Raw genomic sequence first — 25797 nt, 5'->3', positions numbered from 1 at the left:
GCGGCTAGTGGGGGCGGTGTGCTCCTCAACCCTCTCTGGCTCCAATCCTGCACTAAACCCTCGCTCTTCCCTCTTTCCTCCCTTGCGCCCTGAGAGACCACAGCCACTTTAACAGCCCCAGCTGTCGTTGCCTTCACCTTCAGACCACCAGATTCCAAGGCGCAGGAAAGTAGAGGTGAGCAGAGCAAACCTGCTGCGAACAGTGAATGGAACAGCCCAGCAGCCCTGACGTGACGCGGCAGCGAAGAGCCGGCAGCCGACTCCATAGAGTCCCCCTAAAGGTCTGTTGGGGGCTCTGACCGAGGTGCTCTGGTATACAGGCTCACGGTCTCCGACGTTTCCTGAAGATTCCTGTGGATTGTGCCGTAAACTGGAACCTCAGGAAGTCGCGGGGGTGAGAGCACGACCCCATTAGCAGGGGCGGCTGAGTGTTGTGCCCAGGCGAGTACGCGTAGGCGGCCCAACTAGGTTGGGTGCGGCTTGCTAGTGTACCCTGCTCTCTCCCTCCCGGAGGTATAATCCTGGCCGAATCTGCGGTGTAGCAGTCTCACCGCTATGCAGCCCTACAGCCGGTGCTCCACCATCTCAAATAGTTAATGAGCTAATCCCACTATCCCACTATCCCAGCCAGCTCTTACATCCTTGCTTCTGCGACTGCTTTGAATATGCACCTCCTCGGCCTACTGCGCAGCCTAAATCTGCAGTCGCACAATCGGAAGGATTAACTGAGCTTTTGATTTTGCTTGGGCGTGGCAGCAAGGCCCGTACAGGAAAGCAGCCGGTGTAGGGGGTTTATATGTCTTGCAGTCGACATGGTGCCTAGCATCCACATTGGATATGCATTATAACACAGCCCAACTCCACAAAGAAAAAAACAGTAAACCGGGATTATGCGCCTAACCTTTGCTGCAAGACGAGCACAGGCCACCGAGTCAGGAAGAATCCCCGAAAAATTCAGTCCTAAATCCTGGTGCTGTTAAAATAAAAAATTAAAGTGCCAGCGCCTTAATAATCTTCCAGTGGCACCGAAAATTAGGAGATCGGAGACCGTAGTCTTTGCCTTCTTAGTACTGATCTTGCCATATCAGAGGTCAGGGGTCTTAAAGGCAGTGCCATGGCTCTCAAGGGGCAAGCCAGGGGTCACAAGTGCGACCCCTGGCGACCGCTAAATCCGTCCATGCTGCACAGGTGGCTTCAGATGGTTGTTGGGCCTGGATAGCTATAAAACACTACATTTGTATTTGTTGTCATCCTTCATAACACAAAAGGGTAAACTGGCGACGTTGCAGGGGCAGCGCCTCAATGAATGCCGATGGCCACACATTGTTCCGTCCCATGATTTCTTAGAAGGACCTGCTTTTATGTTGGTTTTTAGATGCTCCAGCTGGCTTGATTGGCAGCCAAATAGGGAGGGCTGGGACGTATGGGTAATTACCGTTTCGCCTTGCTTTCCTTGCTTTAGGTTTTTAATTACAGAAAATGCCTTTTTCATGTTGAAACATTACAAGGAAGATAATTTCCCAGGAGGCCACGGTTTCCTAGGCTGCATGGAAGTCTTGCTTTACTGCCTGTCCCTAGAAATTATCTTCTAATTAGGAATAGGAAACGGTTCTTATTATTTGGACACTTTGATCGCTTTATTATTAGAAAGTAGTGGGCTAATTAGATAAATGAGATGCTGAGATTTCTGCTGTATGTCATTTTAACATCTTCTCTGCTGGTTTAGCCTTAACAATAGTTCTCTTTCTTTTAAGGACCGTTATCTGGTCTAGCTTTTTACTCTTCATTTGAACAAGTGCGCGTCACTCATGATGCAAAGAAGAGTAAATGCTTTAATGCTGAGACCGCGGAACTTGTTGGAGCCAAGACCATTCTGTGCCCTCTGAGCTAGCTGATGCCAAGCCGGGTGGCATCACCAGTTCTTTGTCAGGGAGCAGAACATTTCATCAGAGAACATGCAGAGTATCGCTGTTGACAACACCTGGGACATTCCTGTTGGGGTCTGTATTTAACCAGGGCACTCGCACCATTGCAGAAGGTTACAAAAACGTGTTTGGTTGTGGACATATGATTATGGTAATTATCTTGCTGTTTGCCAGTTAACTTTTTTTTGTAGCAATCCTTTTGAAGTGGACATGGAGTGGTTGGACGAGGAGTGCGGCAAGTTATGCGATTTCACCGGCTTTAAAAGCTGGGCACGTCACTCTTGATGAGGAAATCAAGTAAAAGGGCTAAGGCAGAAACACAAGCGCCTCATCAACTTTAAGAAAAGGCAAGTCTGAGTAAAGGCCTGGTAGGCACTTACGAAAGCCTCAGGAAAGAACACCAGGCGTTAGCATAGTGGGGATCACAAGAGACCGTAAAACAGCTGGAAAATGTTATCATGCCTGTCACCTGGTTTAACTATTTCTCGATGCTCAGTCGGTTCTCATGTCGGTTAGCCCTAGCATTGAGAGTGCCCGCATTGGGGAAGGAAGAGGGCCAGATTCATAACCGTCCGGCGGAGGAAACTCTAAGTACCCCATCTGCAATGATGCCAGGAGATGAATTTACAAACAAGGAATTCTGCGAGAGTGAAGTACGATCAGCAGTACTCAGCCAGAAACAAAACAAGGCATCATGTCCTGATGGGATCTTGGCAGAGATATTGGATCGGACCTTAAGTACGTGGTGCCTGTATGGACTACAGTGTATAACGCGATCTGGCTCCAGGAGAGAGCTCCAGTGTCCTGGAAGTCTGCAGTAATTGTTCCCCTGCACAAGAAAGGTCCCCAGATTGACCCCTCGAACTACCGTCCAGTTTTCCTGCTGGAAGTAGCAGGGAAATTATACGCCAAGCTACCGCATACTCGCCTAGACCACTGGCCAAGTGAAAATAAGGTGATTAATATTGCACACGTTCAGAAACACCAAGGAAGGATCAATCGGGCAATGCGGTTATTTAACATCTGCCTGAAATGTACCAGTTTTAAAAGATCAAAGTTGTACCTGATGTTTATAGATTTAAAAGTTTCCTTTGATACTGTAAACCGCAAGCTACTCTGGCAAACATTACTGACTCAGGATTGTCCAACACAACTAGTGGCAGATATCAGAGAACTGTATAGCATCTCCTCGGTCAGGTATAGTCTAAAAGGGGAAGTCACCAAGATTAGATTAACGTTTCTAAAGCGTATGGTTACCTGAAGGCATCCCAGAGCACCAAGAACTTTGATGTAAATATTGGGGTGAGACAAGGATGCGTGCTGGCCCAGTCTTTAACTTCATTAACAACGTCACTGATTACTTGGGGGTCTTAAACTTGACATTCCAGTCAATGGGAGTAAAAAAAAATTGTCAGTCCTGCTTTTCGCTGACCACGCAGTTCTTTTGTCCCACACTGAACTAGCCATGCACAAGCTTCTGCACGCATTTGAGATCTATTGCAAAAACTAGGACCTGCAGATTACTACTGCAAAAACAAAGTTCATGATCGTTAAAGAAGTGCCAAGCTGAGGAGCCCCTTTAGAACCTATGCAGCACCTTTGGACCGTGTTGACCATTATGACTATTTAGGAGTGAGATTACTCTAAGCTGTCCTAGTCCACACAATTGGTCAACGGCGAGGCATCGCTGAGTCAATGTCAGCGGGGTGCTTGCTTTTGCTAGAAGCCAGGGTAGCAGGCTGATTGCTCCTCTCTTTGAAGCCTATAGAGCGAGCCCTTGCTGCAGGCCTGTAAGGGGCAGAGGTATGGAGCTACAGAAATGTATAAGGCCTAGTTAAGGCAGAGACTAGTTTCCTTCGCTGCCTCCTTTTGCTTGGTCCTGGGACTCCACTGGATTCATCGAAGCATGAGCTGGGTACTACATCTATCGAATTGCGGGCAGCACTTCGTCCTATCTTATATTGGGTAAAATATGGACCAAACCAGAGTTGGAACCCTATTTGAATACCATACAAGAGGTTTGGTCTCAAGCCAAAGAAGCTAAATTACCATGGTATAGTCACGTGGTCAACATTCTGCAGATCCTGACTGTTGCGCTGAAGCGGAAAAAGCGATGAAAGGCACCGGGCAATACGTGAAGGAAAGGTTTTTGCATTATGTGTCCAACCAGTCAGGACAGAAGTTGGAGCAGCTTCGGGCAATTAAGCCCCTTTTTATATTGAACCATAAATGGACAAAATGAACCCCCCATTAAGAGGTCATTGTATGTCAATTTTAGGCTAGGCGCCTTTCTAGTGAAACAGTACACTAGTTTGAGGCATAAAGGTGGGAGTAGCCCATCTAATTGTGGATGTAACTTTGGGGAAAGGCGTACGTTAAGCACTTTATGCTGCTTTGTACCTTTACATTGGAAGCCAGAATCTCCAGTATCTCTACCTATTTTTATGTTCCATGCCATAAACTGCAAGGATGCCCTGTCTCTGTGTATATGTACTAATTTGAGCAAATGTTACTCAAGTATGAATGTATGTATGGCCGGGAGCATAACTAAGCAGTGGCACTAATAGGGCGATAAATTCTTATCTAACTTCAAAATACCTCCATGTAAATGTACGTTTGCTTAAGTTCCGCGCTACATAGGTGGGGACATCTGAAGGAACTTTGGGCTAGTCACTGATAGTTAGCCTGTAGTGCCAGGTTCAGAGAAAATGTTTTATCTGAGCCTAGATCCGTGCTGTATTGGGTAACTACGATTAGGGCTAATTCAGGTCGTCCAGGAACCGATGCTCAACTTGTCGTTTTTTTTTTTCTTTTCTTCATAGGACCTTGCGTAATATCTGCCCCAGGTTTAAACTTTAGCATCTCCAAGTGGGATAACCCGTGCAATAGTAGATCTTTTTGAAGATTCCCTACTGAAAGGGTGGTTTATAGCCCACGCACTAGCTCTTTTTCGTACGAATGGTAGGACCACTGTGTGAAGCACTTTAAATTGTATGTATCTCTATACCAATTTTTGTGCCGTTTTAGCTAAAAATTATTTCAGTTAGTTGCGATAAATTTACAACATTATGCCTCCCGTAAAACGGGAATCCCCTGCAGGCGCTGAACAGTGATCCCAACCCAGTACTAGCTGTACTTTGGAATGCCTGCAATAAATTGGCCGTCCAAGAGTTAGCACCTTAAGATTAGCTCATGTGCTTGGGGAGGAGTAGCAGGACCATTTTCAGAATAGTGTATGGTGCTCGAATGTTATTATGTGAAACATTTTAAGAAATGTATTTTTTATGTATTTATACTTTGAAGTTGCTTATTTTAAATATAAAAATTGTGTACGTTATGTATATTGTATTGCCTGTCCGTCAGGCTGACCGAATAAATAAACTTGAATGTAATGACTAGCAGCTCTGCTTGAGCTACCTATAGTCACAAGTGGATTCTTCAAAACAAGTACTTTCTTAGCACCTTGCTAACAGTAACTTGTTTATGTTGTCACTAGCTGATCCATCCTTGCTCCTCAGCAGTAAAGTTAACCTCTATCTCGAAGTTTAAGACTTTGAAATTGAACCAAATTTCAGCTGTGTTACATAATGTCGCACAGAGGAAGGTTAACCACTAACCTTTACAGCCGGATACAGCAGGAACGATGGTTGAGGCTAGTTAACCCATTCCCCTATGTGGAAACACCCGTGAGTATTTGTGTCACTCAACCGGTCTTACCACCATAGGGGAAAGGGAAAAAAGGGACAAAAGAAACAAAGTTGTCACAAAGGAATCCTCTTCCTACTTGTATTCAGCGTACTGAAGATATCCTTGTAGTTTGCAGGTTTAGTAAAAAACAGAAAATATCCATATGGCTGCTCCGAGCCCCTAAACCGCTCTGGGAAAAATAATTGTCTTTCACAGAGAAATGTTAAGCCCGCTTTCCTGAGCGCACAAGGCAAGGCGGTTGCAGGGAATTCAAAAAACGCTTCAACAGCGCAGACTGTGCTTCACTCGGGAGGCTTCCCTGATAGCTAGTAACTGATTCGGCCACGGTGAGGCTGCCTCGTTGTTCTGCAGCCGTGTCCTCATAGACTGATATCGAGCGAGAGACGCCTGAGCTCAGCTGGTGAATAATCCCTGGTGCTTAACTCCATGGTGCGGGTCTTTTCCTTGCAAACAGAATATCGTGGGTGGCGTCTGACATCAATGGGGTTTGAATAAACATGGGCGCTGGATGGTGCGGTACGGCCGTGTTCTCTGGCGTTTTCCTCCTTGAATTCGAAACAGCCTCCTGGATGGTGGACACCACAGATTCTCAAGGTCGAGAGGTCAGCCACTTGACGGCAACTGCTGCTTCACAAGGGTTCACCTGAACGGAAAGTTACTCGAGTGACAAGCCCCGAGTAAAACAAAGGCAGGGCTTATGTACCGGCATGAGAAGTGAATCAGCCAACCTCTCCCTTGGATTTATGGGAGATGTAGTTCTGCTTAGTCATCCATACAGTGTTGTGTGTATGCCCCATATACCTATCTACGCCTAGCCATGACACAATTTCCCAGGTTTGCTTTGCTATTGTCATGCTGTTCCTATTCTATATGGTACTAAAGTGAGCACTGATTTTGCCTGATTAGTACCTGCTTGTGCAGATGCTACCATAGCTGTACATGTCCTCTGAAGGAGGGATGCTTGCACTCTTTCTGTCCGAGGTGTAGCTGTTTTATGGAGAAGGGTGTTTCCACTTTTGCAGCTCAGCTTATAAAACAACAAGTGAGGGGGGCGGAGTCAAGATGGCGGAGTGAGCAGACGTGTTGCTCTACTGCTCCCGCCGGCGATTCCCTTAGCGCCGGTCCTCGGACCGCCATCGGCGCATAAAGCACGAATTTTGGGGGTCAGTTGACCTGTGACTGTTGTGGACGTCGGATCGCCGATTCCTGGCCCGGCAAAGTCGGTGGTGGCAGCGGCGGCGGTACTGCCGGGTCCGGCTGCACAGGAGGCCGGCATCCGAGCGGAGCGCGAGGCCGGTGGGGGCGGAGCCTTGGTCTAGCGCTGCAGGTTGCAGAGACGGAGTGGGGAAGCCAGCGGCGTTGGGACGCCGAGAGACTGCTCCCGCCGCAGATTCAGTAATGTGGCGGCCTCTGGAGCGCTACAAGAGGAGGAACGGAGCTCGGCCGGGCACTGGCAGTGGAGTGAGGACGACGCGGTTGGCAGCGGCGGTGTGGCCCACGCTCCTTCCTCCTTCTCCCCCCCCCCCCCCTCCCTCCCCCCTCTGCACGCACTGAGGCTTATACACAGTCGGTGGCACTGATCTTCCCCGGGGGGGCATCGGATGACTGGGGCCCCGGTGAGGTTCGATGAGTGGACCCTGGCGCTAGCCGAAACGGCGCCAGAGGGGTGGCGGCGGCGGCTGGCCGGGATCCCGCGGCAGCGCTAGGAGTGAGTGAGTGAGGGGCCCCCGTCGGAAAGGGCTGGACTGCCTGCAGGGAGCTGGAGGAGACGGTCCCCTTCCTACCTGAAGAGGCCGGTCTAGGAGTCTTTGCTGCGAAAGGGAGGTGAGGCTGGAGGTGACGTCCCTGAACGGAGGACTGGGGATCAGACCTCTGGATGGCCCCGCCCTGAAGTAGGCCGCATAAGAGGGAAGGATTGTGCGACGGCAGGAGCTGCAAGCACGCAGCAGTTACCGGTGCCCCATATTAAGATCGGGACGAGTGGCAGCTGGTGTGGCTGCTGCGCGGTCTGACGCCAGTACTAGAGACGCTGCTGCCTGTGGGTCGGGGCGGGCACGGATCCCCTGCTCGGGACCGGGAGAGGGTCGGGGCGACCTCCTGGAGACTGACGGCCCACATCGGATCAGTGGATTGAGCCGGAGGGTGCCCGCTGTGAAGGAGGGGAAGCGGCGGTGCCGGGCCTGGCGCGCTCCTGGTGGCTCGAGCGGAGTAGGCTATGCCCACAACTAAAAAGAGGCAAGGTCGGACAATTAAGGATTTGTTTGCCCAAGGCCTGGCAGATCAGATGGCTTCAGGCACGGAGGCGGGTGCCACCGGGGGAGCATCGTCGCAGGCGGAGGAGTCAGGGCCGGTCACCAGGGCAATGTTCGGTGCTTTGAGAGATGACATCCGCACACCCAAGCAGGAATTTGCTTCGGAGTTAAAAGAGGTACGTTGGGATGTGGATTCCCTTCGTGACAGGGTGGCGGATTTGGAAGGCAAGGGAGATGGTCGAGATATGGAGATCTCGGAGCTTCAGCAAGAGAGCATCCGGCTCCATGATCAACAGGTGGACCTCCAAACCCACCTCGAGGATATGGAAAACCGCTCTCGTCGCCACAATATACGGATTAGAGGGGTGAAGGCGGATGTCAACTCGAAAGACCTGTTTGCCTACGCACAGAAGCTCTTTAATCACATTTTGGGCAACCCGGCTGAGGCCGAGATCCGGATAGATCGTGCTCAGAGTGGGTCCTCCGAGAGCGCCCACGGCTCCTCCGTCGGACATCATGGTATGTGTCCAGGACTTTCGCACTAAAGAAACCATTCTTCAGAAAGCACGCCACCTACACCCCATACAGTTTCAGGGTCAGGCCCCGGTTCTGTTTCAGGACTTATCCGCCCTCACGCTACAAAAGCGGCGAACATTCAGGCCTGTCACGGCACACCTTCAACAGCATGGCATTCCTTACAGCTGGGGTCATCCTTTCCGGCTAGTGTGTCGTAAGGACAACAAACTGTTTTTTTAATTACGCTCCTTGTCGGAGGCCTGCACGATCGTGGGTCATGACCCTCCGGAGGAGGGGTCTAACGGGGAGCCCCCGTAAGGTGGAAGCGGAGAAATTTGGGGCTCGATGGCGCCAGCAGGGCTGCAGGCGTCGCCCCAGGAAGCCCCCAGCGGCGGACATCGCGGAGAGCCAGAGATCCGCTCTGGAGGCCGTCTCTGTGGGCTTGTCGGGTCCTGACCCGGTCTGATCTTGTGCACCCATTTGCTTAGTAACTGCTGTCTGTCTTTTATCATAAGGTTCGTCGGCGGGAGGAGGGCTCCCGTTCCTTGGTGATAATTCTCACCCAACTGGTCTACTACCAATCACTGACGAGTGATGGACTAAGTGTTTTTTTTTGTTGGTTGTGAATTGTTTTTGCTTTTGCGTTGTTGGGGGGGGTTGTTGAGGGAGGTATTCCGATGCCCCCGCTCACCCTCTTTGTGTAATACAAGGGTCTGCTGGTGCCCGAGCATGTCTCTGACGACTGTCTGGGGTGTGGAGGGGAGGAGCATCGGGGGGTGCTTGCTTATTGTTGCTCAGATCGAGGGCTCATGCATATGCCTGTCACCACATTTAAAGTCCTTACCCTCAATGTGAGGGGTCTTAATAATCCTGTGAAGCGTAGGGCTATCTTGTCCTGTCTGGACAACTCTCAGGCGGACCTGTGCCTTTTACAGGAAACCCATTTATTGCTGAGAGATTGCTTCCGTCTTCGGTCGCGGAAATTCCCCACACAGTTTTTTTCTTCTGCCCCTACTAAGACGGCGGGAGTGGCGATACTGGTGGTGCGGAAGTTCTGAGGGGAAATCCTCCATAAGGTGGCCGAGATCCGGGGACGTTTATTAGTCCTCCGCTTTGCCCTGGGGGGTCAGACATTTACGGTCGGCTCCATATATGGCCCGAACGAGGACCAATAACGATTCCTTCACTCCGCTCTGATAGAGGCTACAGCCACGACAGACCGGAATATCATTCTAGGGGGCGATTTGAACCTGGTGTTTGACAATCATAGAGACAGGTCTAGTTAACGCTCCCACCACAAAGGGTCCCCATCGGCGGAGGAGATTGCACATATAAAGGACCTGGGGTTGTGTGACCTATGGCGTAGCTTTCATCCTCACTCTAGGGAATACTCATTTTACTCTAATGCCCACAAGACATATGCATGCCTGGACCACTTCTTAGTGTCTGACACGATACGCACCTTTACAAGGACAGTGGAGATTGGGGTGGCAGCTTTGTCGGACCATGCCCCGGTTCTAGCTACTCTGGCCCTTCCACCCACATCATGCCCCTCCAGGGTTTGGCGGCTCAGGGACACTACTACACCGACCAGAGGTGGTCCAACCTATCAGACGCACCATAGCTGAATACACCTCCCACAATGCAAACTCCGACACCACATTGGCAATACAATGGGCGGCCATGAAGACAGTAGTTAGAGGGGAATTTACAGCTTTGGCGGTGGCGGAAAATAAAGAACGCAGTCGGAAACGGGAAGATCTCATGCAGCGGACCCGGGAATTAGAGCAGATCCACCACAGAACAGAGGCTCCTAGGGTGTGGAGACAGCTTAAGGCTGCGCGCCACCAGTTGGCCGCGCTAGATCAGGACAGAGCGGAATATGCAGCATTGCGACTGAAGCATGCATATTACACCGGGGGGGACAGATGTGGGCGTCTCCTTTCTCACAAACTGCGAGAAGTCCATCAGCAGCGTGGGGTCCAGACTATCGACCGATTGGATGGCACCCGGGTATCCGATGACGAGGACATTGCGGAGGCGTTCCGTGAATTCTATGCCAAACTGTATGCAGGAGACTCGTTAGAGGACTCTGAGGGAATGGCCCTCCTTGATTCTGTTGATTTACCCACATTGACTGTGGAGCAGGCGAATCACTTAGTCAGGGACATCCAGCAAGAGGAGGTCATTGCAGCTATATCTCGTCTTAAATTGGGGAAGGCCCCCGGCCCGGACGGCTTCTCCGCGATTTTTTACAAGACTTATTGCGCCGTGCTTGCCCCGATCCTCACCCAGTTGTTTAATTCCTTTGCCACCCAGGGGGCGATACACATGGACCTCTTGAAAGCCTCTATAGCAGTAATCTCCAAGCCTCGGAAGGATAGATCCTGTTGCGGTTCATACCGTCCGATCTCCCTCCTCAACACAGACCTCAAGTTGTACACAGGGATTCTGGCCTTTTGGCTAGGTCCCTATATGTCTAGCCTCATTGACCCGGATCAAGACGGATTTATCCCGGAGAGGCAGACGGCAGATAACACTAAAAGAGTCCTGCACGTTATCGAGAAAGCTACCCGGGTGTCAGGCGAGTATATGATGTTGGCAATTGATGCCGAAAAGGCATTTGACCGCGTACACTGGCCCCATCTGGAACAAGTCCTGGGGAAGGTCGGACTGGCGGAACGATTCCGCACGCACATATTTAATTGCTATAAATTTCCCACCGCGACAGTTAGAGTAAATGGCTATAGCTCCTCTCGCTTCCGAATTGAAAAGAGGCACGAGACAGGGATGTCCTTTGTCCCCCCTTCTTTTCGCCTTCTACATGGAGCCCCTAGCGCAAAGAATACGGCAGAACCCAGAGGTACAGGGGATTAAATTCGGGGGGTTTACCCACACCATTAGCTTATATGCAGACGACGTGCTGATCTCGCTTGCCGAGCCGCGAACTGCGCTGCTGGCGTGTATGGCAGAGCTAGAAGCATTTGCCCGCGTCGCAGGATTCAAAGTGAACACTGTAAAGTCTTTGGCCCTCGATCTGTCCTTGTCCATACCCACGAGGGAATATGTACAGTCAATACTTCCCATACAGTGGGCGACCGACACGATTCCCTATTTGGGGATCCAGTTGGCTCCTTCTCTCCCAGCAGTGGTCGATGTCAACTATGCTATATTGCGCGGGAAAATTTGCCGGGAACTGAGCTGATGGAAACACTACCCCCTGTCATGGTTGGGTAGGGTGGCGGCGGTTAAAATGACCGTTTTGCCACAGATTCTCAATCTTTTCCGTACCATACCCCTGCGGCCACCGTCCGACTGGATTCGCCGGACCCAATCCGAGCTAGCTCAATTTATTTGGAATGGCCGGAAACCACGAATGCGACGTGCTTTAGTGGTGCTCGCTCCAGAGGCCGGGGGGCTGGGCGTACCGGATCTCCAGCTCTATTTCCAGGCGGCGCAGCTTCGGTATTTGGTGGAGTGGAGTAAATGGGAATCGGATAAACATTGGTTATTCCAAGATCAGGCGGAAGCGGCTCGTGCCCTGCAGGAAATCCCGTTTCTACAAAGGCCTCACAGACCTGCTAACTTATATGCCTCATATATCACACGTGTCCCCTTGGAAGTGTGGGATGCCACTAACACTAAGCATCAACTCGCAACTTTCCCATCCCCACTCACTCCTTTGATGGACAATCCTGATTTTGTCCCGGGGATGGACAAGGTAGCTTTTTCGACATGGAAAGCGGTGGGGTGTCGGTTTTTGTATCACGTCTATGGCCCTGAAGGGGTTCACTCGTTTCCCCACATGCAGTGGGAATTTGGGTTTCAGGAAGCGGAAAGGCTTCGGTATTTTCAAGTGAGGCACTGGGTGCTCCAGCCACAGATGCGCTCTGGGGCGGATAGGTGCTTTTCCCCTTATGAAAGATGGCTTCTAACAGGTACGTCAGACCGGAAACTCATATCAGACATCTACAAGACACTACAGCTGACATATGCGCACACTCACAACCCCAGCAGAGAACGGTGGGAAAGGGAGTTGGGTAGAATCCTAACCCATAAGGAATGGGAGAATATATATTACAGAGCCAGGCACTCAGCATACCATATGGGACCCACGGAAACACTTACAAAAATAGCAACATATTGGTACTATACCCCGGAGCGGATACATGACATGGACCATACCCGAGGGGCGGAGTGCTGGCGAGGCTGCGGCCAGGTAGGCAACCTAGTGCATTTGCTCTGGGAGTGCGCGCATATTCAGCCATACTCGACACAGGTGCTGGATGAGGTGGATAAGCACTTTGAGACGGAGATACCGCGCTTTCCGGCCTATGTCCTCTTGGGCCTTCCTAATCCTTTGACTTACCCACTGAAATCACGTAGAGGTAGGCAGATTGCGATAGCGCTGGGTTCCGCGACACAAAACATTCTAGCACACTGGCGTACTCCCGTTCTTCCAGCTTTCACAGGTTGGCTACACCGCTTGTGGCATGTCCTGGGGATGGAAAAGTTAGTACTCACCCTGGCCGGGGAAGGGACTAAGTATGGGGAACTATGGCGCCCATTCCTGTCACTGTTAGCGACTGAATTCCGAGAAGTCACATGCCTTAGATATTTGAGGCTGCTGCGGCTTGCCGAGGCGGATCGAGCCGACAGGGACATGAGTGGAGGGCCCACACACAGCTTCGATGGGAGGCGCGGGGTGGGATGGGTTGGGGGTGGGGGGGAGCGGTTTCATGGTTTGTTTTTGTATATTGTTGCGCTGGGACTCTGTACAGCTAAGTAATATTCACGTCCACCGCTTATGGTGGTTTCATATCACATCTCATGTTCACAGATGTTTGTATGTGGCTGTTTCTTGGTGCTTGAAAACTTAATAAAAATATTTAAACCATAAAACAACAAATGCGAATTTGAGTGCCCTTGCATTACATTCCCAGACCAGTCAGAAACCTTTATTGGACCCAGGTCAAAACTAGTTGTGTGCCCTGATCCACAGACCCTGGTTTCAATCCGTTTCCCAGCTTGCCTAAACTGTGTGACCCAGGGCAATTCGCTACCCTCTACTTCCTTTTCAGCGATCATCACATTTGAGAGATAATTTAAATAATTTTGTTCAGGATATGGACTGTACAAAAACCTCTTGTATATGGCTTAATGGACCATAATGCTAATCAGTTTATGGCAACAGTTAAGGGCTTGTATAGTAGGTATAAGACAACTGACCTCCTTCATGGGTCACTAATACAGTTTTCATCCGGGCGGAAGGGGGAAGAATGTGATATCCATCCAGCATCTGAATTGCACAATATCTAACTAGGAAACCTGGCTTCAATCCCAGCTTCGAAGCTTGACCAAGCAGCATGACCCCAGGTAATTAAGGTTCTCCGCTGTGCCTCCTTTTCCATGAGCACCACTTTTGAGAGCACCTTGAAATGGTTTGAGATGCACTGTACAGCAAACTGTCTTGTATATGGTTCAATAAGCCAAAATGTTGCTCCATCTAAAATATAAAAATAAAAGGCTTCTATAGGAGAAAACAAGACAACGGACTTGCTTCATTAATAAATTGTATCGGCAGAAGAGGTGTGGTTCACTAATTTTGATAAAGGCAACTCTGTCGAGTGGTGTAGTCTAAGATGCTAAAGGGAAACCATCCAAAATACACTTGGTGTAAAAGTTCATATCTCGGCTATATATAAAGTGACCGTCACCGACCTTTGCAGAAGAGCTGGAGGTGCAGGATGAGTGAAGAGCTATTCCATCAGGCCTCCAGAGCACTGCTTTTCCATACAGGATGCAACCTGGATGGGGTTACAGGCAATAGTGGGACCCAGCAGTCACCGCCTGACTACCACTGCCCTATTGGTAGTGTGTGGAGCTGGAGAGGCTTTGGTGTTGGGCGTTTAGAGTGCGGTCCCAAGGCCTATGCACTTCCACTGCCCATATCCAGTCTTTTGGTTTGTGGCTTGGCAGCATGGGCGTGGTCTGTTTGATTGTGCAGGCTGTGATTACTGTGACACCCCAAACACCGGGAAAACAATCTGCATACTGACCTCACCGCCAATTGCCTTTTGCAATGCCTGCCCTATCGTCACGCCTCCATCTGAGGATGGTGAATATGCCCACTGAAGCATTGATTGTTTACGATATTTGATGTGAGATGCGATATTCCTGGGTAAGACGCCCAAGTCAAAAGGGGCAATCTTCAAGCACCAAAACATGTTAATTGAAAAGAGCAGTAGGGTCCATTGGTAAGCACTCCTGTTTATAATCATGTGGTATGCAGACTCCAGTAAAATGTTAACTTACCCACATACAATTTTAATATTGGTTTGACAGTTTAATAAGGGGAGTACATAAATGTTGACATAAGTGACATACCCTCACCCAAACGATGGAACCCGTATCTAGGAGAATGTACTACCAGATGGCAGTAATGCTATTGTATGCTTCCCAGTGCAATATATGGGACTCACCGAAAAAGCATACCACATTAAGTGAACGTTCATCATTCTACACGAGTACATCCATGTATGCTAATTCTACAACCGATTTGACTATTTCTTGCAGGAGTTTTGTACTTCCTGTATGTTTGTCTGTTTATGAAAATTACACAACGACTGCGCCAACACCCTCGCCCCGCTCAAACACCAAGAGCCTCACCAGCAAGAAAGCCACCTGGTTCACCGAAGAGCTACAGACCTCCAAACGTACATGCTGGAATCTGGAGAAGAAATGGCTCCACGACCATACTCCGGACAGCCACACAGCGCACAAGGACGCCACCCGCAGACATCACCACCTCATCAGACTAGCCAAGAGATCTTCCTTCAAAACGCACCTAAATAACCACGCACACGACAGCAAAGAGTTCTTCAGCATCGTGAAGTGACTCTCCAACCCCAGCACCAATGACATCCCACAATCATAAGAACTGTGTGACTCGCTAGCCACCTTCTTCCACTGCAAGATCGCTGACATCCATGACAGCTTCAACACCAAGTCCTCCCCAACCACGCCAGACCCCACCCCCCCTGCGAACACCACCCACACCAATCGCCTGACCTCCTGGACCAACGTCCACGACGACGAGACACGCAAGGTCATGAACTCCATCCACTCAGGCTCACCATCAGACCCCTGCCCACACCACGTATTCAACAAAGCACAGACAGCCATCGCACCCCAACTACGGAAGGTCATCAACAGCTCGTTCGAGACAGCTACATTTCCGCAAAGCTGGAAGCACACCAACATCAGCGCCCTCCTCAAAAAGCCCAAAGAGGACCCAAAGGATCTCTAGAACTTCCGGCCCATCTCCTTGCTCCCGTTCCCGGCGAAGGTCATCGAGAAAATCGTCAACACGCAACGGGCCTGCCACCTCGAGGACAACATCTTAGACCCATCCCAGTCTGGATTCAGACGAAACCACAGCACCGAGACAGCCCTCATCGCCGCCACAGACTACATCAGGCGCCAACTAGACAATGGTGGTACATCAGCCCTTATCCTCCTGGACCTGTCGGCCGCCTTCGACACGGTCTGCCACCGCACACTAAAGACTCGCCTCCATGAAGCCGGAATCCAAGAGAAGGCCCTCGACTGGACCACGTCCTTCCTCTCCGGCAGAACCCAGAGCGTCCACCTTCCACCCTTCTGTTCCAAAGCCACCAACATCTGCGGAGTACCCCAGGGCTCATCCTGACACTATTCAACATCTACATGGCCCCCCTCGCACAAGTGGCCCGCCAACACGACCTCAACATAATTTCCTATGCCGACGACACCCAGCTCATCCTCTCCCTCACCAAGGACCCACTCACTGCAAAAACCAACCTCCACGAGGGAATGAAGGCCGTCACAGATTGGATAAGGAGCAGCCGCCTAAAGCTGAACTCGGACAAGACTGAGGTCCTCCTCCTCGGACCCACCCCCTCCGTCTGGGACGACTCCTGGTGGCCGACCACACTGGGACCGGCACCCACCGACCATGCACGCAACCTAGGATTCATCCTCGACTCCTCCCTCTCCATGTCAAAACCTGTTAACGCCGTCTCCTCCTCCTGCTACAACACCCTCCGCATGCTACGCAGGATCTACAAGTGGATCCCCACCAAAACAAGGAGAACAGTGACCAGGCCCTCGTCCGCAGCAGGCTGGACTACGGCAACACACTCTATGCAGGAATCCCGGCCAAACACCAACGACTACAACGCATCCAAAACGCCTCTGCCCGACTGATCCTCAGCATCCCCCGCCGAAGCCACATCACTCCCCATGAAGGACTGGGTTATTCTAAGACCCAGCGGTGCCAGGGGACAACACCTGAAACCTTCGTGGGTTACCTGTTCTGGCGTACAAAACACAGACACAGGACACCTCCAGCGACGTCCAAGATCGGCGTTTATTTACTGCAGGGATACAGAAATCACAAGAAGTACACAACGTGTAGGTTCTCGGAGACTGCTTCAAATTGCAAAAGTGGCTCGCTCCTTTTATACATATTTCTGCCATTGCACAACATGGCAAACAAAGGTTACAACTCAGTTCCCACAATAAACTTCAAAAGAGTCGCGTTCATGTTTCAGGAGGCCGGAACATAATTACAGCAGCATTGCCGGTTCCCAACTGTAAAAACATATCATCCCCACAGTTAAACACATTCCATTCTGACTGTAAACATATTAAGAGAAGGGACAAAAACAGATGCAAAGAAAGAACAAGGATGCACGACAGATTAGAAAAGAGTGTTGGGAGTAATAACGGAAACTTGATAACAGGATCAAAGACCTCGTGCCCAATGCATGCACGACTGAAACAATAGACTAGCACGGTAAGATGAGCCTCGAGCGGGGCCATCTGCCTTCGCCGTGTCATTTCCCCTATCATAAAAGTCACCCTCAAAGAAACACGTGTCCCTCGTGTAAGCTTGGGAGTCCCAGGGTCACAGAGCGGACAAGGTCCGTTCGCTGGCTACTTGAGGGCAAGAAACCAAATGGATGCCGCATCTAAAATGGAACCCAAGGGTTCGGATGGACAAACCCAAAAATGAGACGAACCATACGTGGTTGCGTTGCGAAACTGCGTACACCCACTAAACTCGTCATTTGCGGTTCGTAGACACCAAACTCATCCATATTCAGCAACACCCAAAAAGTGTCGTTCCGTCTGGCACGGAACCTCACCCACCTACACTGGCTCCCCGTCGACAAGAGGATCATCTTCAAGCTCCTCACCCACACTCACAAAGCACTCCACAACACCGGACCAGCCTACCTCAACAGCAGACTCCGCTTCTACACCCCTACCCGCCAGCTCCGCTCCACCAGCCTCGCCCTCGCCGCTGTCCCCCGCATCCATCGAGCTACCTCCGGCGGCAGAACCTTTTCCTTTCTCGCCGCCAAGACCTGGAACACCCTCCCAACCCACCTGCGGCAGACCCAAGACCTGCTCGCCTTCAGAAAACTCCTCAAGGCCTGGCTCTTTGAGCAGTAACGGCACTCCCTCCCCTCAGCGCCTTGAGACCCTCACGGGAAAGTAGTGTGCTTTATAAGTAGATTGATTGATTGATTTAATGCCTCTCATTCAGTCTTTAGTGCATTAGCTACCTGTGTTGTATCAGTCCTGTACGTGAGAGAGAATCCTGTGATGTTCTTTCTGCTGCTGCCACCTGTCCGTAACTTACTATTTGTGTTAGGGAAGGTTGCACTGCGGCTGTCCATGCTCCACATAATATTAAAATAAAGTCAGCTTTGCCAATGCTTGCTTTACTTCAAGATGTGAGTAAAAGTGTGAACCCTCACAAAATATGTGAACAGAATTCACATTTGGTTTTACGCATGAAACAAGCATTTTTTTTAATGAAGTATGAGACTTTAGACAATTTTATAAGGCAGCTGACGAGGGACTCCGTCTTGTAACACCGCCAGACAGTTTTGGAATTTTAGCCAACAGCACTTGAACATGCTGAGGTTTTAATCCGAAAATGAAACTGTTGATAGCAAAACTGCAAGCCCCACAATGCAGTATGCGGTTTGCTAAAGAAAAAAGATGATTGAATGGATGTTGTAGTGCCAAAGCGTAGAATTGTAAAATGCACAATAACATGTATTTCCTGGATTTTTGTCTTTTTTTGGTAGGCAAATACGGGTTAAGCAACCCAGTGGGTGAGAAGGCAATGATAACCTTTAATATGCAAATGTCCGCATCCTCTACTAATGGGCTCATATTGGAAAACTAGCTCACTAAACGGACCTATTTACCAACGCAATGCATCAGCAAGTTAGACATGTCTAGAGATGGAGAGAGAAGAAAAATAATGACCTTTCACTCCCTCTTCTTGGTGCCCATCCTCTGGGAGGGATTAGGGTGGTTTAGGTCACATGCCCACAACACACTGTGATGCACCCTGCCTCAAACAAGTGCAGCACCGGCTGCTGGTGCTGCCAAGCGAAGGACGCCTTTGTTGAGCACAGATTAGTGCGACAGACCCTCAGGATTTAGACCCACAAAGGGTGAACATCTGACTAATATCAAAGGGAGCTACTAGTCAATCTACATGGAACATCTTCTTGTTCTTGATATATCTGCAATATGACATGGTAGAACGCAGTGTCTTTCTAAGAAGGTTGCAAGTCTGGATTGGATAGACATACAGCCTGTGTTGGTCCATCATTCAAGGCCAGCAGATAAAAATAGGACGAACCAGGGTGTCCCCAGTATGATCCCATCAACATTACTCTTCAGCAGATTAAGTAAGGCATTAACCCATGTGATCAAAGTACATCCGCTACAGTTTGATACATACCGAGGGTACTCAAATCAAACTTAGTTTGTGATGTAGTTTGATGTAAAGCCAGCCTCAAAAAGTATCGGAGACCCATAGATTGCTGAATCAGGATGACCTTTATTAAGGTACAAAACAATCTGGTATTGGACAATGCAAAGGATGGAAAAGCCCCATTTAAATGGCTGTCATCGCTAGGGGGAATGTTGTAAAAACCGGTAAAAGGGTCTGTTAGACATTGGCGGCTGGAAAGTGCGCCGATTAGAAGGACGGGAAAAAGGTTTAATACATTTTTAAAAAGCGCATAAATACAATTAAATACACAATAGAAATAAAAAGGAACTTGCAACTTTATCCGGAGACGCGTCCTCCGATGGTCTTCTCCTCGCATCACGTCCAGCTGGGCTTGACAAATCCTGGCGCTGCATGTTAGCAGTGCCCTCATTGGTGGGAGCGACCTCTCTTGCCGCTCCTAAGGACACTAGAGGCTTGTGTAGGCTCTCAACTCGGCTAAAACAGGTGGGTTGAAAGGTTTATAATGAGCATGTCAGGGTGGCCGTCGCAAGACGGCAGGCCAAAGTGACATGCACACTATAAACTAGTGCAGTCAAGCAGCCCACTACTACTGCCACTCAACAGGCCCCATCCTGACACTCAGTTCAGGACGGGTTGATGGAAAATAAAATGTTAATGAATTAACTTCATAATCCTTTTATTTTCTGTTTTCTAGAGCAATTAAGTGGGGCGACGCTCCTCCGTACAAACTGAGGAGCTGCCCCTGCTGTCGGGCATCGGGGAGCCAGGCAAATCAAAGAGGTTAAGGGTGAGCCCAAAGCTCACTGCTACATAGTAAGAATAGGATACAAGAATAGTAACAAATGGGGATGGATCATGTTCCCTAAACAGCTAACTGACCATCGCTCTTTAGCTGACACCCCATGTTCTCACCTGATGTTGTAGCATTCATGCTGGGTATGGGTAGGGCTGACGATAACAGTATAGCAAATGCATCACAGCAAAGTCTCCTGACACACCATGTTACAAATCAATGTGGGAAGTTTTATCCTTAATAGTTCACCCACCATTTAAAGACACAAGTCTGAGACTTTCAGTTAGATCTGATCCATAAACTCCTACCACTGCTCGAAACCAAGTATTAAGGACCTCCTTACGAGGTGCCATATTTCAACCCGCTAACGTCTTCCTGCTCTCCTACTCCCACTGCCTGGAGTTACAGATACCGGGGGTACTGACTACTTTAGGGGTGCAAAGTTACAGGTGTGTAAAGGAAAAACCCGGAAGTTGACCTGAGAAATAAGAAATCACCTTCTCTTTTGTACTCTGAGCATTATTATGGCTTTTATCCCGAAGAGATATGTGCCCAGTCATAAATATATGGTCTTGGCTCAGCTTGGTTATGGCATCACTGTAGACCGGTTTCTCCCTGAGAAAGAGCTAAAGCAACTCCTGCGACCATAGAACATGGCGATTCAGCTTCTGTTTTTTGATCTCCAGAAATACAACCATGTGTTTGGAGCATGGCAGTCTCTGTACTATATTCCTGTTAAGCAAAGATTCAATTGAAGCTTTTTCTTTCAAGGACCTTCAACCATATGGGCCCGAAGCTCTTGTCCAACCGCATTACACCTGTTGCCTGAACAGTCTCTTGGATATAGCGCTCTGCGTTTTCAAAATATCCCACAGATTAAACATTTGACCGTTGCAGAAGGCGAGCCTTTACAGTTCTCTATTTGCAAATGTGGAAGACTCTCCTTCTCACATAAATACGTATGCTAATTCTGTTTCTGATTTCTCAGGGAATTCAGTTGGTACCGCCCCTATTGGAATTAAACAGGCACTTGTAATCAAGGCATAAATTGAGACGATAGAGCTCTGGTTTTGGCGGCTGTGTGATCTATATAAGATTAAAGAAAAATTCCGTGACAAAGAATACAAAACCCAGTAAAGGCTGTCCCAATATAGGGGGAAAAAAACTCAACTAGTAAGGCTAATAGCGGAATGCAGTGTTAAATTCAGTTTTAAGCTGTTGCAGAGCAGAACCCTAGATCCTGTGTAAAATGTACATCTACATTCCATTGCGAAATCTCCAATCAACCAGTTTTCAGATCCTCTGCAAGGCCATTGGTGGATCTCAGTAGGAAGACATGGTACCAGACTTTTGAAAGTCCACCACCCGAACACGAGTGCAAGCAAACTATATGTTCATTTTGAAACTGAACTTTTAAAGCCAGCCGCCTAGTGAAAACAGACCATACAGAAATCGTTTGAATGTCAGATTCAACCTGCACAGAGTCGGATTCTATTATTGCGCTCACTATTTGCAGTGAATAGTGATCACCAAACTGAATTTGACATGATTCGATAGTCTGCCGGAATCTAGAATGTACTTTCTCTGTAAACAGTTCTGAACGGACCTAAATACACAAGTTAACAGTTCTGACCAAAATATTCACATATCCTTTACAGATATATATTCAGGCAAGATGTTTGGAATGCTGAGTAGGCACACTGTATTAGTATATATAGATAAAGGATTCTTTAGTCTTACATTCTGTTTTCTCAGTTTTTGTTCTTGAGCTCTGCTCGATTGTTTCAAATTGTGTTTAAAAAAAAAAAAAAAACCTCTACAGGCATCCACACAACATGGGATTAGTCACGTGCCATTTTTGTGACTCATGTGGTCCATTTGGGCAGATCATATGCCATTGTCTCGAGCAATATGAATTTCCCTATTTGCATTTTGCCACATACTCTGCTCAGATGTATTTAATTATCTCTCAGAGGACCGCAGATGAAAATTGAACGTAATCTGCTAAATTTGCCTCCTTTGTTTCATCCGTAATGATCTACACTTTGTAATAATGTGTAGGTTAACGAGCCACTAATGAGAATTTGAGTTCCAGATAGCAAAAATGTGTGTTCAGAAATAACGATGTTGGCTTTTGGGAGCCAAAGAATCTGTTCCTTTGAACAACATCCCCCTTGTTCCTTAGTAAGTTGAATGGAACTTTTTCTTTTCGAATATTCTTAAGAGCTCTTGAGTTGAGCATGCAAATATGACTTGCATTTTCAGTTATGTTCGCACGTACATGTCTTTGAAGAGGAGGTTAATCTTCCTTGCCACAAATTATTATAATGGAAGGAATTTGGGGTGTGGCTTGAGGCTGGAGAAAATAAATACGTAGTTCAGGAGCTCCAGCCGGATGGCGTGTTTGTCGAACAATTTCATGCCACAAATTCATTGCACAATGGGAAAAATGGAAGTTTAGGCGACCAGAACATCCCAGGTAGCTAAATTCTGAAGGTATTCCGCTGATCTCTGCCAATTACCCCCCCCCCCCCCCTCCACAATCCCATGAGCCAGCAAGCTATCCAAAGAAACTCCTCCATCTAAAACACCACTGTACCACTACTAAGCGGAGAAGACTTCACCTATTCAGACTCTGTGCCAAACTTGAGTCGTGGGTGATGTTGCATCCCCTATTGGAATCTCCATGTCCTTCAAATGGCGACCACAGGGAAAGACTTAACATCACGCTTTGCACTGCAGATAAGGACAACTCGTGCGGCACACCAGAATTGAAGGAAGAAAAGCTGCAGAACTGTACTGTATTGAGGAGACATTCCCCCACCAATGTACCCCGGGCCTCACACAGGAGATGAGCGACTCTGCGCTCGCATCATGGGGATCCCTCACACCCTCAAAATGACAACCTGATTTACAGCCTTGCTCTCGGGCAACTCCCAGCAGCCAAAATTGACTATCTCGAAAGCGGCCCTGTGACCCAGTGACTTTAACGAAGTTACCTTACTCCCCATCTAGCCAGGGCCTCACGTAAGAGGTGAGTATCTTGATGCTAGCATCACGGGGACCTATTACACACTCTTAAAGTCTGCCTGAGCTACAGTCTTACTCCTGGGTGGAATTTAGCTGCCAAACATATGCACAGCCGACTATCTTCACAGCTGGCACTCAAAGGAGACCCGCCTAAGTCTTTCGGATCTTGCCACCATGCCCAGAAAGTGTTTGCACGGACACAGATTTGGACCCCTGGATTTCCTTTCCATTTGCCCTACCCATGCCTCATTAAAGAGCTTAGTCATGGTGGCATAATCTCATCTGTCCTCCAAGGCATAGCTTCATGTACAACGCAACATAGTGAACGACTATCCTCCGATTCTGGAATAAAGCACGCTGAGTGTTCTCAACCCAGTAATTCCTGGCTTTGCTCTACTGAGAGTAAACCTATTCTCTGGTCCCTCTGCCCCAATTGCACGTCTGAGACCCAGTGCCTGGATCCTGGTGCCTGCGTTTGTTACGCTGCTAAAACATCCACAATGACAGACAAAAAGGAACACAAAACACCACCAGAAAGACCACAGGGATAAGAAAACATTGCTCAAAAGAGCAAAACAAGAACCACCAATATTAGGATCGCAAGTCTGATCAAAACAAGACCTCAATGCCAATGAAATAAGCATTGCATAGCCAATAGGTCTCGCTTTTGGGACCTTATAAGTATTTAGTTATGCAGCACAGTATCCTTGGTGCAACATCAACTGTTGCATGGCTAAACACTTCTAAGGTCCCAAAGGCAAGACCTATTGGCAATGCCAATGCTTGTTATGTTGGACACTATGTAAAGCATATCTGAGTCGTATCTCTGGAACTACACTTCCGTTTCTCGTGGTTTTTTACGATAAATAGCAGACTGGACGCTGACCTATACCAAAGGCAATAACCTCATTTACTTTGCGTCTGAAATGAAGCATCACACCACCTGATCGCCTGCTCAACCACAGCTACCACTGGAGAATTAAGGAAACTGAGAGAGCCTTCACTAACCTTTAGGAGCAGATAGAACAAGGACAGCAAGGTGTTCAATGAACTACAGCAAATGCCTACCAAAAAGTGACAAAATAATCAGCAAGGAAGAAATATAGAGTGACATCTCTATGGATGTCAGTGCAGGGGCTGAACGTTTAGAAAGATGGGCAACAAATGGACGAGAGAGAGAGAAAGGAGATAAAATCATGTGAGAGAAAGGAGATAAAATCATGTGAGGTAGAAGGGAGTGAGAGTGATGTGAACACAGAAGGAGCTGAGAGATATAACGAAAAGGACATAAGTGACAAAGGAGTGAGATTATTTTTTTTATTAACAAGTTGTGTGTTTAAACTTTCATTACTTTAAATAGCAGGTGCAAAACATGAGAAGTAGAGAAATCGAGAGTGAGTGTCCTTCAACAGGATTTAGCCACAGAGCTTGGTACCTCGTTATACACACACACACACACACACACACACACACACACACACACACACACACACACACACACACACACACACACACACACACACACACACACACACACACACACACACACACACACACACACACACACACACACACACACACACACACACACACACACACACACACACACACACACACACACACACACATATACACACATATATATACACACACACACACACACACACACACACATATACATATATATTCACACACACATATACATATATATACACATACATATATACACACACATATACATATATACACACACACATACATACACACACACATACATATATACACACATACATATATACACACACATATACATATATACACACATATACATATACACACACACATATACATATATATACACACACACATATACATATATATACACACACACATATACATATATATATACACACACACACACATATATATACACACACACACACATATATATACACACACCTAAATGTCATCACCAAGATTTATATGGTAGCCTGCGAGTACCATATAAAAGAAACGCTATCACTCCACGTTCTTTGATAATATTTTCTCCGGTACTTTGTCTGTTAGCAATGCCATTCTATGCAGCATAAAGGAACTGGACAAATGTATGAATGAGTTGATTCTTGTTGCAGATGCAGCAGCTCACTGGGTGTCCAGTCTGTATCTCATGAGCTTGCTCCGTTGGTTGAGTGCCTACTGCACCAATCTGTGCGTGTGATCCGCGTCTCGTCTTCACAAAGGGGAAGGTCTGTGAAGAAATTTGGGACTGTACCGGTTTAAAAATCTTGCAGAAGGTGGATTTTCTTTCTGAAGGTTTTGCTGATAATGGAAGTGATGCGCTATAAGATCAGATGACCTGCCCTAGGTCATTTAATTTAAATCCAGTTTACAACAAAGGTCTAGAACTGATGACTCCAAATTCATCAACACAAAGTGTGCAGTCTCTATCAGTTTTCTTGTACTACTGCACAGGATTTAAATATCTTTGTTAATAAAACTCAATGCTCCAAGACCATTTATGTAAAAGAAATTAGAACAAACTAGGTTTGTTTCCAAATGGCATTAGCGAATCTCACTATGGGTCTGTCATGTTTCCAAAACTCAGAAAGACACATTCAGGATATACACGAAGATCCTCAGATATATCATAGATTGCATGTGAATGCAGCCAAATGCATTGGAACACAACCTTGCAAATTTGTTGTTTGCCAGTGATGGAAATGGAATGTCACTTAACCAGTTTTC

General features: G+C 48.1%; 1 protein-coding gene across 4 annotated transcripts in view; it reads left to right on the top strand.

Annotated features, from left to right (window-relative positions):
• PC (pyruvate carboxylase) overlaps window positions 1–25797 on the top strand; it is a 2056240-nt gene that overhangs the window by 517603 nt on the left and 1512840 nt on the right. The window lies entirely within an intron of this gene.

This window comes from Triturus cristatus, chromosome 9, assembly GCF_964204655.1.
Source record: "Triturus cristatus chromosome 9, aTriCri1.1, whole genome shotgun sequence".
Lineage (NCBI taxonomy): Eukaryota > Metazoa > Chordata > Amphibia > Caudata > Salamandridae > Triturus > Triturus cristatus.
The sequence above is the reverse complement of the archived record's forward strand: the minus strand, read 5'-3'. Positions and strand labels throughout refer to the sequence as shown.